Source organism: Lactuca virosa, chromosome 8 (genome assembly GCF_052849685.1).
Source record: "Lactuca virosa cultivar CGN04683 chromosome 8, Lactuca_virosa_CGN04683_v6, whole genome shotgun sequence".
NCBI classification, from domain to species: Eukaryota; Viridiplantae; Streptophyta; class Magnoliopsida; order Asterales; family Asteraceae; genus Lactuca; species Lactuca virosa.
This window is the reverse complement of record NC_136433.1, coordinates 218,426,504-218,444,401: the sequence shown is the minus strand read 5'-3', so window position 1 is coordinate 218,444,401 and position 17,898 is coordinate 218,426,504. Positions and strand designations below refer to the sequence as shown.

At 30.5% G+C, this 17,898-nt stretch overlaps 1 long non-coding RNA gene across 4 annotated transcripts; it reads left to right on the top strand.

Moving 5' to 3' along the window:
* The first annotated feature begins 13,233 nt into the window (after positions 1-13,233).
* On the top strand, positions 13,234-15,927 carry LOC145134821 (uncharacterized). 4 transcript variants are annotated; one of them, XR_013719373.1, is made up of 7 exons: positions 13,234-13,648; positions 13,748-13,863; positions 14,110-14,193; positions 14,623-14,658; positions 14,768-14,855; positions 15,010-15,085; positions 15,177-15,927. It is a non-coding gene; the product is annotated as an uncharacterized LOC145134821 (long non-coding RNA). The 4 variants fall into 4 exon arrangements; XR_013719374.1 differs by lacking the exon at positions 13,748-13,863 and having other exon boundaries at positions 13,239-13,648; positions 15,177-15,221; positions 15,365-15,927; XR_013719372.1 differs by having other exon boundaries at positions 13,238-13,863.
* Positions 15,928-17,898: the final 1,971 nt, after the last annotated feature.

Sequence of the window (17,898 nt, the reverse complement as noted above, 5' to 3'; positions counted from 1 at the left end):
CCAGCGCAAACATCACGTGGGAATCGGGAGGTGTATCGGTAGAATTGACACCGTTTGTACCGATACTGAACGACACCGTGGGGTACTTGTACTCTGCAAAGTCGGAGTAGCGAAAGTGGAGTCACGGGGTTGGTGTTTCGGGTGGAAGTCATGAGCCACTTAGAGCATTCGGCTGGCCGTGCACACAAGTAGTGAACGGGGTGTTTCTCTTGGGTTAGGTAGCACTAAGGGACACTTTTCTATCAATCGGTTGGATAGATATAATAAAACGTTGAACATGTAACAAAAGGTTGGTTGCATATTAAAAACTTGAACATGTAACAAAAGGTTGGTTGCATATTAAAAGATTGAACATGTATCAAAAGGTTGGTTGCATATTAAAAGGTTGAACATGTAACAAAAGGTTGGTTGCATATTAAAAGGTTAAATATATAACAAAGGTTGGTTATTAATAAAAGGTTGAACAATTAAAGGTTGCTTAAATATGATATGTGATTATTTATATGATATGCGGTTGCTTATGTGGTATTTGGTTGATCATATATGTTATGTGGTAGAATTGTGGTTAAACATATATGCATGTATGCGGTTGAATATGTGATTGAATAGTTATGATATGCGGTTGTTTTCTAAGTGGTATTTGTCTATCATCTTATGTTTCATCGTAAAATGAATGATTGACCCATTTAGGGTTTGTATGTTTTATGTGCAACTTTATGAACTCACTCAGTAGGGGCTGACACTTGTATCTTTTCTCTTTTGTGCCTTATGATTGGTGCATGCAGTTTAGAAGATTGGCCTTGGTGAGAGGGGTTCTTATGGGTAGTAGATTTATATTAACGATACCATTCTTGGACACGTTTTTGATTATTTACTTTAAACTACTTTTGTTTACGTTTTAAATGGTTTGGAATTATGTTTGAGTCTTTGAAGTAACGTTGTGGTTTTGAAAATGTTTTGAATTAAAAACTAAGTCTTCCGCTAACGTATTCTGTTAAATAAATATTTTAAGAAAAAGAAAAAAAATATGGTAAAAATCACGACGTTACATTTTGGGTAACAAAGGAGGCAACTCAACACTTCGTGTAGGCTCATTAAACTCTGCGGCCAAAGACATGTCAACATGTCGTGTTGAGGCTCCAACACGTCGTTTCCCAAAGAGAAAACATGAAAAACTTGGGAATTTCAGTCTAACGTTATCCTAATAGTCTTCTTCTTAGTTAGACATGTATGGAAAACAACCATTGAATGGAAAAGATGTCTAACTACATGCCCGCTATAACACCAGTAGATACCAACTTTAAGTTGGACTCTTAAGTTGAAGATCCCTTTATTGATCCAACTTATTGAAAGATCTAGAATGCTCAAAAGTCATTATATAATGATATTTCTAATAACATATGATTTTATAAGGTCACACCTTATAGAAAATTACTATCAATTGATTATTTATTAGTATAGTTTGATTATTAATAAATATATCAACACTTGTAGTTAAATTGGAAAAACATTATTTTGGGAAATAATATTTTACCAACATTTTGGAAATTATTATTTCTAGGAAATAATAATAAAGAAAACAAAAACAACCTAGTTCAAATATCATATGGTATGATTATTTCAGTTGTGTACAAACTTTTGGTCACTTTAGGTGACTAAAAGTTTACAACTCAACTAACTAGTTATGGAAAGGTAATTGGTATTTGGATTTTGTCTCATTCGTACATGATGGCCAAAAATGATAAAGAGACAAAGCATATGATACTTTTGATTAGATTAATCTCCATGCCATGCTTGTAAGAGTGTCATACTTCTTACTTTATTGACTTGCTTTTTGTCCATGCTCTTGGATATAAAAGAAAGGCTTTATGTGAGAAGTAAATTGATATTTTTGCACATGAAAAATGATCTCTTTGGCTGCCAAATTTCTTTGATAGCATGTCATTCCCTTTCTTCTTCTTTCTTCTATTTAGTGCCAGAAATGAAAGTCTTAAATATTGCTTCTCTTTAAGCATATTTTGGAATATGTATTAAAACTTAAGAACAATATTTTACAAGTGTTATACTAGCATATTTTGGTGGATTAGTTCTTGTTTGGTGGATACTTCTAGAGAGCTTAATTTAAAGCTTAATGCGACACTTCATCAACTTCCAATCTCCCATGAGAATCAAAGCCTTCAAAGGTTGTAACACTTAACTTTCTATTGTTGTTTTAAGCTTTCTAAGTCTTTCAAAATGATCTTTTGTGGGAATAAAACTAGTTTATTTTATTCAAATCTAAAGTCTTTCGTTTCCATGTTTATATTTTTGAAACAATTTTTGAATAAAAACCCTACAATTGGCATCAGAGCCATTTTTCCAAGATTAGTTAGATTATTTGTTAAGTTGATGAAATCTTTGTTTTTGGAAAACATGAATGGTTTTAACTTTGCAAGAAAAATCCGCACATATCTTCTATGACAACTTTAAAAATTTTATAATTTTTATTTTTATGAGTAGAAATTTACATGCATCCTTTTAGTCATAAAGTTGTGTTAAAAAAACAAATAGTTGTTTTATATAATTTTGAGTATATATTTGTGTATGATGTGCATAAACTAGTCATGGACATTTGTGTTCATGTATGTGTTGATTTATTTAAAATGATTGTAATTATTTATTTATTCATATGTCATTTGTTAATTTTTGTAAGCAATAAATTAGTTTTAGAAATAGTTTATTTTTATATAAAATATTATAATAATGAAGATGGTGGCCATTTTGAAGATGAAAATTTTATAAACTTGATTTAATTAAAGTTTCTCAAACTTTATAAAATTATTTTTATAAACTTGCTAAAGGTGTTGAAGAAAGTAGGAGCACATGAAAACTTTACAACATGAAGGTCCCTTATGTCCTTTTATGAATTGACTTAATATTTTTTGTGATGGCTCACAAAAATATTACTAGTTTATGGCTTGATTTATGCACATATGTTTATAACATGCTTGTTTTATTTTATATTTATGTTATTATTATTATATTTATATTATGGTTGATAAATTAGTTTTTCAAATGCAAAATAATATTTGAACATACATAAACATCACACAGGTGTTTGGTTTAAATGAAATTTACCTTTTAACATAAGATGATAAAAATAGGTTTAAAATAAAACAAGCTTTATTGTTAAAACTAGTAACCGGTAAAATTTCGGGATTAAAATTGTATAAGTTTAAAATAGAGATATGTAAACTTATCAAACTCCAAACCTTATTTTATAAAAGAAAGTTTTATTAAAATGTTCACAAATTTTCTAAAGTGCTCAAACATGGACTTAATACTAGCTAGTAAAATTTGATCGTGTCAATTTTATAAAATAATATTGTTAAAATGTGATTTTTACATAAAATAATATTTTTAAAATATACCATGGTTTATTGGATACATTTAATAATCATGATTTAATATGTTTTTTAAACTAGAATTATAAAACATCAAATACCCCTAACAAACCTCAAATCTATGTAATCCTTTTTAAAGATCACTCACACATCTCTTGTATGCACTAGTGGGATAAATGATACCTAACCGCTTAGTGTTGTCTTTTGATGGTCGGGGTGTTTTCGCGATTTTGATAACCAAGTTATAGGCCGATTACACAAGTTTTTTAATGTGGATGATTTGAGCGGAAATCTTTTGTGATAAATGATACCTAATGTCACACCCTCGAACCAGACGGCGGAAACGTCCGAGGGCTCGTGTGACTATCAATTGAATATCATTATAATGATTATAAATGAAGCAAAACATAAACATTTCCATGCATTACATATTATAACCAGTATTGTTCACATCAAGTACATTGTATTATATATTACATTACCAAAGCATAAATCATTCGAAAGTTATCATTTCACAAAAATACGATTCCCAAATAACACTTGATGATTCTTCGACTTATCGATTACCTGAGAATACAAGTTATTTTGAAAACGGTCAACATATATAATGTTGGTGAGTTCATAAGCAAGTTTGATTTAAAAGCTTTGTATCGTTTGTATAACCCAGAAAATCCGATATTTTCTGTAAAATTTATTTACATCCTGATGTGATGATCCAATATATATATATATATATATATATATATATATATATATATATATATATATATATATATATATATATATATATATGTGTGTATGTGTGTGTGTGTGATTTCAAAACATGTATAAATAAATGAATCCCAAAAGTTTTCCTTGTTTTGTATTTGATGTATGTAAACGAAAGTGAATGATGTTATTCCCCGGAAAATCCGATATTTTCTGATCTAAAACAGTATTGTAGTTTTTGTATTATCGCATGGATTGTTCCGTATCGTCTCGATGTATGAATTTGATTTCCCATGAATGTATAGATGGTAATGGATCTCTATGTGAGTCGTTATAACCATGCATGATAAATGACTAGTTCGCCTGTCTTGGCATTTTTCCAAACGCCGGTTTTGATCAAGAGTTTGTCACCCTAGACTGGTCGAGTCTAACTGTAGCGAACAGCTCAGGTGTGGGGGAGTCACCCCCATATAGATACACAAACTCTCGCTCTCCCTCCAAGAGACTCTGATTATAACTACCGGCTACGGCCGAACACTCGTTGGCGTCAACCGATAATTCTCACTATATCCCAATTATTACCCCATGAATATGTATATCGTTAAGTGTGTTTTGAATTTCTAAACTGTTTGATAGTTCCATGATTATGAATGAGTAAAGCCCAACAAACACGAAAAAGGACAACTATGGCCCACTAATCATGTAAGTAATTTATGGACTATCGAGTATGTGACGGACACGTTATAGCCCATCAAACATATGATGAATAATTCAGGCCATATCAATAATGCAAATGGGCCACTAAGGCCCAATAGCATGTAAAAGCTAATGAAGGCTCATTAGGCATGTAACTGGGTCATCAAGGCCCAATAAACATGTATTGATTATATTGGGTCCAATAATCGTATAATTGGGTCACGAAGGCACAATAAGCACGAATAGGAAATATTAGGCCCAACCATCGTATCATTTATCCATTTATAGATATAAATTGTAGTATAGGGTTTGTTTTACACTTAACGTTCAATTACGAAGTTAAAACACTCGATATTTGATTTATAACGATACTATGATTTTATAAAAGTATAGATATTTTTAAATCCATATGTTATACAATTTTTTTATATCTTTGGTCCAATTGTTTTAAATATTAACATATTTGCCTCAAAGTATTAAACTGACCACTTCAACCCTTTCTTAGTGTAAAATGACACTTTTAGTCCTTTTTGATGAAAAATGACATTTTTGGTCCTTTTTAGTGAAAAATGACATTTTTAGTCCTTAAACTCTTTTTCATGACATTTTCAGCCCAAACATAACTTAAATTACAATTTTAACCCAAAAATATTATGTTGACAGTTTCAGCCCTTGTTAGTAAAGAGTTTACCCTTTTGGCTCAAGTTCCCGTGAATTTTACATTTTTGGCCCAAATTCCAAAAATTTTGCATTTTTAATCCACTTTAGAAATAAAAATCATTTTCAGCCCCTAAATCAGTTTATTTACTTTTTTGGCTCAACCTTTGATCAAAATTACATTTCTAACCCCCAAAGTTTCTATTTTTCGCAAATATGGGCCCAAAACCATAAGGCCCACATATTGAGCCCATTAAGCTAAAATTTATACTCTTGGCCCTTTTAAAATCTTGATTATCATAATAACTCTCTTTTATACAAATATTACCTTTTTGATCCTTGTAAAAACCGTGAATATCATAGTTTTTCTCATCTTTTGTTTACTTGTCAAAATAATCCATAAACAAGATTTTGTTTTGTTTCTTTCATTTTAAGAACGTATAACACTCTTATCTTAGTAATATGATGTATAAGGTGTTTTGTTTCATGGATTTTACTCATATTTGTGTAAGATGTCGAGATGCGTTAAGATCTAACACATTTTTACAACATAAATCAAGAAATCACACACATCAAGCATATAACACATAGATCTACACATTTTTACTTGTATTCTCCCCCAAAATCATATAAAAACCGAAAAACAAGGGGTATGAACTCACCTTGGTTGGAAGATTTCGGTTTTGGAAGGAGATTTGGAAGAGTTTTTGGCCTAGCTCACTTTTTTGAAGAGATCTTTGAATCCTATGGAGTTTTAAGAGCATGATCATGAAAACATGTGTTCATGAGGATAGATCTATCACAAAATGAAATAAATCGCTTTGAGTTTACATGATCTTACTTAAGTATGAGGCTTGGAGAGATCTTCTTGTATATCCTCAAACTCACGAAATTTTGGGGTGAAAAGGAGAGAAAATTTAGATGATTTTTGAGAGGAAACCTTAGAGTGTTAGTAATTAAATGGAGAGGGGTGAGTGGGAGTTCTTATGGCCGAGAGGTAGAGAGAGAAGAGAGAAGAGAGAAGGGAGAGAAATTTTGATGTTTCATGGGGATATGAGATTTCCTAGGTATTTGTAGAGTAAAATACATGGATAACCACCATGTAATATTGAGGTGTCTTCATTAGAATTATCCCATAATATCTTTTTTTACAATGTATATATATATATATATATATATATATATATATATATATATATATATATATATATATATATATATATATATATATATAACCGAGAATGAGAGAAAAGAATAAGAGAGAAGAAATATTTGGGCTAGTATTAAATATACTTGAATTTATAAGGCCCAAACATGGAAGTTTTCGGCCCATTGGGCCCTCCTTATGAGTTTACGGCCCAAAGGTGGTGAAGGAATGGGGTTTACGGCCCAAGTGTGCTTATGAACCCATTTATGGCCCATGATAACAAGGTGAGACATTTTAGGCCCAATATGGCCCAAATGTTATGGTTTGACGAATATGGGTCCAATTAGAGCCCAAATGGGGTTCCTTGGCCCAAAAATAACCAAATGAAAAGTTTACTGACCTATTAGGCCCAATAAAAGGATCCTGGTCCATTCTGAGTTTGAACCGAGACTTTAGGGTTTCAAACCCATAGTTGATTATATGCAATGTATTTTAGTTAGGTTTTGGACTTCACTCGGGAGTTTTGATTCAACTGGATGTTTTTGTTTGAGCATAGTACGTGATATCCACTTAGGTTACAAGTCTTGGGTGTCCACATGAAAACATAATTTTCTTAGCTAAAAATGCTAGTTGTGACACCTAAGCAAGAGAGTTCTGAGGCATAGATGGGATCAAACATGTCTAATTAAATATGTTATTAGCGATCTCATAAATCTAGGAATATATAGTAAGATATAATTGACAATTGAGATCTACTGGGTTGAATTCAAATGGATGGGATAAAAGATACCTAACCATTTATTTGTTTTGCAACTTGGATCCTAGACTAAATGAATTTTGTTAGAATTTTGTAGATATAAATAATCCACCCTCATAACCATGAATTTTCATTTTCTTTAATGTAACAAACCGATATTTCAAGTCAATGTAATAGTCTAGGTCAAATTATAACTTATTTTGAAATAATAAAAATAGAAATTAATTAAGATGAAAAGTAGCGTCAAAAATGAAGTATTAAATAAACTTGGTTGGGATGAATAAAGTGGTAGAGATTTTATCAAGGATTCCAAAAATATAAAGAAAACCAAAATCCGAGTTATAACGAAGAAGTTATGACCTATCGAAGATCCGCAACAAAACCGGCAAAACGTTGTTTACCGTAAAAAGTGAATTTTCAATAAAATACTTTTTAGCCTTAACTATCTAAATAAAGGTCGTAGTATACATTAAACCGTGAATATCCATAAAAAGAACGTCCAAATCTGACTTCGTATGAAGAAGTTATGATTTTTCTAAGATTCGACACAGCAGTACACAGCCAGAAATTCGAAATAAAGATCGAGCAATATTTAGTCGACACAACCTAAACGAGAATCGAAGGTCTCGTCAATAGTAGTACAACGGTAAAAAGAAAGAGAAAAACAGACGTCGGATGAAGAAGTTATAAATTTTTAATGGATTTTCCTATCCCGGTCTGTTAAAAATAATAATATTAAAAATAAAGTCAATTATCCGACGAGGTCTAAATGAAAGTTGTAGAATATAACCTCGCCTACGCGTGCATATAAAGAACGTCGAAAACGGAGCTCGTATGTGAAAGTTATGAATTTCAGAAGTTTTGGGCACAAGAACCGAAAAATTACGAACACCGAGAATTTTTGCATGGCTAGGAACCGGCCACGTCACCCGCTCTCGCAGGCGCCCCGTGTCCGACGTGTGTAGCAATCTTCTCGAGTCCGAACCGAGGTCCAACCACCTGCTGATGCGTGTTATTTCGGTGGCGAGTCCGAGATCCGACGCCTGGCACCTCGCAAGCGAGCCACGTGTCCTCCCCTCCTCTACTTCGGTCCGAGACTTCAGCCCTATAAAACCCTGCGAGATCTTCCGGTTCTTAACTCATTTAACACCAAATTTCATATATTTTCACAATTTTCACCCCTTTAAACTTCCTTACACCCCCCGAAGCCCCGGTATCATATCCAACACTCGAAGAACATCCCGAGACGCCAGAAGTCAGCAAAAATAGAGTCTTTCGGTTTCTAAACCCGACCCTCGCAAGACCCGGTTTTCAGAAATAAAGCCTTTCTAGCAACGAAGTGCTGCTCAATTCCTCACTACTATCAAGTGAGTTCATACCCCTATACTTTTCCAATCTTTTTTTCTATGTTTTAAAGAGGGGAATACAAGTAAAACACAAGTAATATTGTGTTTAAAATATTAATTGTTTATCATGCACTTTTATACTTTATACATATTGTATGTAAAAATACTAAATAAACGTTATTATCAAACTTGTAAACTTTTAAAGTTGTTAAAATAACGAGATTTTTATTACATAAATAACATGCATATAAACTATTATAAGTATAGTTTATGGAAATTACAGGTTATTTTACTAAGAAAGAAAAACTATTATAAGTATAATTTATGAGTTAGTTCAAAATTTTTATCGTAAACAGATATAAATAAAAATTTATATTTTTTATTTACTAAAAGGTTTTTCACCATATTACTCGTGAACTCGTTGAAGCAATAGATTTGTGAGACAATGGCTTTACGTAGTACCCACAGAAGTCCCCACTTATAACCAGAGTCTCTTGGAAGGAGAGCGTGAGTTTGTGTATAGATCTATACGGGACTGACGATCCCGCACCCTGACTATTAGCTACAGTCCCCGGGGTGACAAATGTCAACAACGGTATTGACGTCTAGTATGGTTATAAGAACTCGTATGGCATTAACAACGACTCATTTACGTAGTAATATGCTCCTCAAATAAATTCAAGGGGTAGTATCTATTTGATTACTTTCTATATAACTCGTTTGTACTAAGTAATCATGGGAGGATATTATCAAAACATTCAGAATTTAGGATAAACACATCTACAACTAGTTTTATTTAATAATAAAACTACAAGTTATTCAAGCTAAGTATGGCATATTTACTTGCACTCTTCGGTCTTGATTCATATTAGACTACAACTCGATTTATGAAAAAATATAGGATTTTTCCGGGATAATCATCATTATTTTACAAGTAAAGGATTTACAATTCAACTTTCTGAAAACATATACGATTACTTATTTCAAAGCATCATTCTTTAAGTAAAAGAAACTTATACAATTTTTGTCTTAAGGTATTAAGACTACATTCCATTCAACTAATAAGAAAATATAGGATTTTCTGGAGAAACTCATGAATACTTCCAAAGAATAAAGAACTTAATTTCTAAAACGAACTACTTATGAACTCACCAACTTAAATGTTGATACACTTTCAAACCACTTGAATTCTCAGGAAAGTTAGTAGACAGGTACCTTCTCAGGTGTTTTGAAGACGGAGCATAGTAGTATCACGTCTTATGTTTTACTATAGTTTTAATATAAATCATGCAATGTTTTGAACTCAATGTAAGTTATATTATCAATACGATGGTTGTTGTTACTTGGATTACTATTATACATTTGTTGTGATACTGTACATGACGTCCTCCGCCCCCGAATGTTTCCGCCGTTCAGGTTTGGGGGTGTGACATTTAATGACTTAGTAAAACAATAACATTCAATAGATACAACTTTAATGAATGTGTTCATGTCTTGAGAGATAATCTTATAAGAGATGTGAAATTGTATACACTTAAAGGTCCTAGTCCTAAACAACTTGCTTTGAGCAATAGACCTGAACATGATACCTAGTAAAGACATCATTGTGATGCTCAAGATGCTTCTAACATCATACTAGGAATAGTTATTCCTGACTTCCAGGAAGTCTTGGATATATTTTGATATATATTTGATGATATAACAGGTTAAGCAATATTCCAATAAATACAATGATATTTGTTTAAACTTGTTCAAACAATGGAATAATGCAAGGCTGAAAAAATTTACTTTGTGTGATCTAAGAAGCCCATGTTTTATAGACTAAATACCTTTAAGCCCAAGAAATCCAAGAAGGACCACATAGATAGATATTGTTTCTTTTGTGGAGAAACTAGATACTAGAAGAGAAATTGATTCTCTTATCTGAAAAGAAAGTCTGGAAGAGACTAGTAATTTATATATCTACTAGACAATACTTTTCATATAACACTCAAGTACGTGATACTTAAATGTTAATATAATATTTGTAACTTGTTTGCAGATATTTACAGAAGAGTAACCAGTAGAGCACAAACAAGTTGGAACTACACTATCAGAGTTTAGTTCATTATTTATGCTAAGAACATAAATTACTTGTAATATAAAATAATTTTTGTTTTGGAACAATGTATGTTTTAAATTTAGCATGTCTATATATATATATATATATATATATATATATATATATATATATATATATGGTTAGGATTAAATATGAATCATATATATTGTGTGAGTGTATGACAAGTTTTGATCCATTATATTATATTTGTATTTAAGGCTAAGATTATATCGTGTACAATAGTTATAATGGAAAGCAAAACACATAAACATTTCCTTTTAATAAAAAAAATAGAAATAATAATTATAAATGCATAATTGAGATTTTAATTAATTACCAATATGGAAGTTGAGAGATTTAAGGGAACACAATTATCTTAATTTAACAACAATATCCAAACATCAAAATCAACTCTAATTCTTTGGATATCTAAAATATATTAGTATATGAATCGTAACGAAGAATTGGAGAATTATTCCGATTTATAGAGAAGAAGAATACGAACGTATTCTTAAAGAATATGAACGTATTCTTAAAGAATACGGGTTCAATATACAAAATTTTCTATAAAAACAATTATCACGAAAAATAAAATATTTTTTAAGATTTTTTTTTTGTAATATATACTACTTTTTGTTTAATATACAAAATTCTTAAAAAATAAAAAAATTATATTATATATTACATTATTTAAGAATCTGTTTTTCAAAAACCTTATATTCTTTTTCCACTATTCATTGATTTCATCACCTCTCATCATGTTTAGCCTTCATACAACCATCAACCAACACTATTTACATTCTTACTTCCCATGAAATGCTTAAAGCAACCCTCTTAAAGTATTGTACGTGCATTCTTTAAAAATATAATATAATAAATTCTGCATATTGAAAATTCTCTAAGAATACCTTCATGTTTTTTGGTTGATTTTGTATATTAATGTGCGTTCATTCTTTAAGAATACAAATTAATTATTTTGAAAATTAACTTTTCAGGTCGATTTTCTTGGAGACTGATTTACCTGTTTTCCAGGTCATAATTAAATTTTCATTCTTGAAGAATAATGATATGAATTACAAGTCCACAACTAATATTCTTTAAGAATAATATTAACATTCTTGAAAAAAAATTAACTACAAATGATTTGAAGAATAATTTAACATGGTTATACATCCATACAATCAAAACAGTAATTAATATATAACAAAAAAGTAATTAGTATTCTTGCATGCTTGTACTTTACAGAATAATTAGTATGCAACATAATTTGACAATGATTAAGAGCAATCATGAAATTTTTTTAGGGATGCAAAAATCGTAAGAGCAATCATGAAATTTTTCTAAAGTTTCTTTTCTTCAATTTCTTGATTTCGTATCTTTGGATATTGTATCTCTCTAGACGTCTCTTTGGGCTTTTTCTGCACTTCAGTCTCCTATTAATCTCCAGAAATGTTGTTATGTTTATGTAGCATGAATTGGGTCAAGGGAGATTTCATAAACTCGCATCTAAACTCACGTTGTCTCTCTTTTTTGTCCTGCAGCTTTTGCTCTCGAAAATTTTGGTCTGCGTTGAACATCTTGCATCAAAATCATCAAATTCAATATGTCATCGCTCTCTCCAAACCTAAAAACATTATGATCAACAAAATTCAACTTCCATGTAACATTATCATAAAAGATAAATTCAACAAAATTCTTTGAATCCTCCTTATTTAATCGATACAATCAGAAGGAAAAGAGCAATTGAAAAAATCAGAACGAAAACACTAATCACGTTTGAAAACAATTTTGCAAAAATCAACAAGCAGTTGATATCAATTTTGAGCCATGACTTAACAACGTGAAGTGGTGGAGATGATTTGAGATCACAAATAAAGATTAAAAAGGGGATAAAGATATAATATTTGTAACCGAAACCATGATTTAAGAAAAATATATGACTTCATTTTTTGGTTAGTAAAATAATTATATGTAAACTTCCAAAATTAACTTTTACTTGTTTAATTAATCATTTATTGTTTTTCTAAATTCTCATTGGTTCACATATTCACACAATAATTAAGGTTTATATATGAAGTTAATTCTCTCTCTCTCTGTCTCTCTATCTCTCTCTCTCTCTCTCTCTATATATATATATATATATATATATATATATATATATATATATATATATATATTATACCTTAATATACATATTTGGTCAAAGTGGTCAAAGGCTGAAAATTAAGAGGTACAAGCTTTTATACAATATGTATAATAACTTTATGCATTAAAAGTACTTTGGTCAACATCTTATCTAAACATTTTATCTAAATATTTCAAACTATGTTGTGGCGAATTGAATCGGTCAAACGATTGACCGAGCCTACTCACCTATCTGTTTCCTTTCTCTTTTTTATCTTTGACCTTTTCTTTCCCCTTTATCCGCCCAATTTGTAGTTTATAACACACGGAACATTGAAGAATGGCTATTTGAATTCCATAAACTAAAAATATACTCTCTCCAAACTCATTCAACGCTCTGTAAACCTAACCCCTTTCACCATCGCCGACACCATCCTTACTCGCCACTCTCATCCATGGATCACCCCCTTCGTATTGTCTTTAAAGACAAAACCTGTATCGTAACTCATCCCCAATCCATTGATTTCTTTTCAATTCAAAGAAGTAATACCGGTTTCTTATGCAATTCATGTCTCAGAGGGTTACGTCGGTTATGGTTGAGATGACCGGTGAACAACTGACCACAGTTGCTATCAGGTTGAGGGAATCGGAGGAGGAAAAAAGCATGGCGAACAAGATCCGGATAGGAAGCTTGACGGAATTAAGTAATTTTACTTCACTTCCAATTAGGTAAGTTCCAATTAAGTAATGTTAACAAATGCAAAAAATATATTTTTGGTGATGGTGGAATACCAACGCATCTTCACCACCATTGCCTATTTGTTGTAGTTTTCTATCTCCTCCGTCACTCTCTCCTCTCCAGTATGGTTCAATTTTTTTGTAGAAGGTTTTGGAGGTGGTTGTTCTTAAACTAGCAACAACACTCTCCTCTTCTGTAATTTTTGGTAAGAACCCTACATCAGTTTATGTTGTTTAGCTCTAAGCTGATATATATATATATATATATATATATATATATATATATATATATATATATATATATATATTAAGTTTTGTTTTGATTTTGGGTTCTTGCACTTTTTGATTTTCTGTATTGGTTTTGGATTCCATTTGTTTCTTCACTCCCAAACTCGAACTGATCACAATTGAGAAGGGATTTTTTGTTACAAATTTCATTTCTTTAAATGCAGATTCACCTTAAATCTAATCGGCTTGACACCAACATTAAACCGAGGAATGATAACCCCATATCTGGTCATCTTGAGTCTCCAATGGTGAGTTATTTTTTAAGTTACTATGATTTAAATAATTTTTGGATATAATATGAGAATGTTTCAGTTGTTATTTGCATTACAGACAATCTTATTAACGTGTATGGTAGACATGAGTAATGTATTTCTTCTGCAAGAACAATCTTAAGAATCCATTATTTTTTCAATAGTAAAAGCAGGCCCTAATGTTTAAGTGTTGAACAAATTCCTCCTCTTTCACCATTATTGATGAGCAAACCCTACACACATGGCTTTCTTCATCAAGTCTTGTGATTCAAAAACTGAGATCCACTTCAAAGTTTTGAATCTCAGATCCACTACAGAACTTGAATCTCAGATCCACTACAGAACTTGGTTGGGTTAAAACAAGCTGTCAAATAATGGTTAGGATTTCATATTTAGATTTTGATATAATTTTTTCCATGTTTGTAGAAAATATGGTGGAACCTGGATTTGGAGCTGAGCAAGGTTAGGAAATTTTGTATAAGCATAATTTCCTATAAACGTTTTTTTATGTAATATGCTTTACTAGATACTTTGTTTCATGTAAAAGAAATGTATTGATGACTTTTTACAGCCAGGTGATGTTGTAAACCAAGAAATCGTAAAACAAGTCCAAACAACAGGAAGTTTTGAATTCCAAACTACCCCATCTTTGTAAGCATGTGAGTGCTCTTGTCTATCTTTTATAAGGAGAAATCTTTACTTCAATTTAAAGTTATGTTTGATTGGTAGTTTTGTTTGGTTTAGAATTTAGGTTGACAGTGGATAATCTTTGTTTTTGTGTTTTAAGATTAAAATATTTATGATACATTCCAGGTATGCCTATTCAAGAAACAAAGTCAGATTTGCTAATAAAGCATATACTTATGATGGAGAACTCATAAAATACTGGGTATGTATGCTGTCATTGTTATCTTATTTGTTTCCACATACTTTTATCAGTTGAATTCATTTTCTGATTGGTACTTGCTATCTTGATTCAGAGGGATAACCTGCATTTTATCTTCATCTCATCAGATAAAGATAAGGTATGTTCCTTACAAAACCCTACCTCCTTTTGTGTACTCGAACCATGTAATCTGAAAGCACATGGAAGAGCCATTAAACAACAACTTATCTTAAACGATGGGAAGCTTGATTAATCCAAATGGATGGTTTCCTTTCTATGTAGAATTTGCTAATACGGTGCATGTGCAACAAGAAAGAATAGGAGGACGAAATTTGGAGGCATAATGGGTTGAAAAGACCCAAATACCCTCATGTATATCATTTATGTAGTTTAGATTCATTAAAAAATAACAATTGTGAGGTATTATTATTTATGTAGAGTTTTCATTCCATATTTGATGCTAATATCGAATGAGTCTTTCCTTCCGAATGTAAATACACTATATTGTTGTAGATAGTAATGTTGCTCAAATATCTCTAAGAGTGACTTATACTTTATAGTTCCATTTGTCTAAATTTCTATAATTATCTTCCGAAACAAGCTATGTCAGGTCCCACAAATTAATATAATTTCAATCTTTTATAAGAATTTTTTACTAAATGTATGTGTAGAAACTATTAGTTTGCAGATAACCACATGAGGCCAATGGGTGACGGGAAGCAAACATAGCGCAAAAGAAAAGAAAGAAGAAAAATACAACAAAAATAATATGAATGCATGAATGACAATGTAGTTTAATTCTTGTATTATAGCACAATACTTTATTTAATTTATTTCTTTGAAAATATTGTATTCACAGTTTTTCTTATTAATGTGTCCTTTTAGTAGTTTACATAATTATAATATTGTAGTTATAGTTTCTTTTAGGAACCATAATTTGGTAAAATAACCTAATAATAATAATAATAATAATAATAATAATAATAATAATGAATATATATTGTTTTAGGTTGACGTGAACTCATATTCAAAATTCAAAAGAAATTTTAATCACAATTGAAAGAGAAATTAAATATTCTTCTAAATTTTTTTCCTACTTATCCTTTTAATTTACCCATTTTAAATGATAACATGTGTTACATTTAATAAAATAATAACAGTTTAATAACTTTATCATCATTTTAAATTGATAGAACATGTATTAGGAAAATATAGGAGGATGTTTAAAGAATGTGCATCTTCAAATTAAAAAACAAATTTATTTTCACAAAATTGATTATTATTATTCTTTTTTTTAACAAGGACAACATTATATTTTTGTTTTAAACCCAAAATAATATACCAAAATGGGTTAATTTCCAAGTTAGAAATTATCATCTTCCAAAACAGATTAGATCTCACTGTTAAGAGTTTACATTTTCATTATTTTTACGTCAAAGTTGGGTACCCAACTATACATGTTTTCGAAAAGATATAATTGCCGAAATAAACTATTCGCACCCGTCGCTTGGCGCGGGTAAACGGCTAGTGTGTGTGTATATATATATATGTCTCACTTATTTTATTTAAATGATTGATTATTTACTTGATCGTTTTTTTTTCATAACGTAATGTTCATATTCTGAAATGATTAACTTCTATTTATGAGACTAGATCTCTTAATAGAATTAAAAAATAAATATCAAAATTTTAATAAATAAAATTAAGTTCTATATGCAAGCACCTTTGACTTAAACTTGTTTTGAATCAAAGTTATCTTTGACATTGTTATCTTTATTATAAAAATGAAATACACATATTTCAACTTCAAGAAATGGATATTTGAAGGAAAATAATATAGTTTATTTGACATATCTTATTTATATATAAAGGATTCCTAATCAAATTTTCACTAATCTGGAGAGAAAAATTTTCACTATGGTGTATGACTTCCTTTCTAATGAATGTCTAAGATTAAGCACAAGATACCAAATCAACTTTATTGACAACTATAGTAGTTATAATTATATTTTACATGGTAAAACATAATTGTGAAACCTTTGTAGACGTTTTTACACGTAAAGTTGGGATAAAATCCAGTAACATCATCTAAAGCCTTAAGAGATAATGAAGGATGAATTAGACCATACCGGATAAAGTCTACTTTCTAATCGGTAGAAATAGTCTTCCTCTATGCTCTTGGGATTATAACTTAATCACTATTAATTGTATCTTGAATACAAACAACCAACAAAATACATGTCTGTAGAATATTCTAAAAGGGAATTTAGATTATTATATACAAACCCACTAAGACTAAGTTCTCTTATTCTTCTGAATGTTGAGTCAGAAGAAAGAAAGCATCTAGTGACAAAGCAAGTGGGAGGCACATGGAACTTGAAGAAACTCAACAACCATAGCCTGCTGTATCAATTGTTGGCACTAGTATCAAAAAGGAATTTTTTTAATTTGAATAATAGCTATTCACAAACACACATTGTTTTCACTAATGGTAGAAATCATCTTTGACTTGAGAAATGTGGAATCTCTCATTGATGAGTTCTTCTTGATGGTTTTCTGGCGAATTTATCAACTACCAAGATGCAATATCAAATCTTGAATTTGATAAATGACTTACAATCATGAACATTGAGATGTAATCCATGTGTAATAATCAATTATGAGATTAATTAATCTTCCTCTCTATAGAAAGGCTAGAAGGAGTAAAAGATGCTTTAGAAAGAATAGATACATGGATATCATACACATTTAGCAAGACTTGTTATAAAAGAATTTTTTTCATACTCATGTCATTGACTATGGTCCTTATCATACTC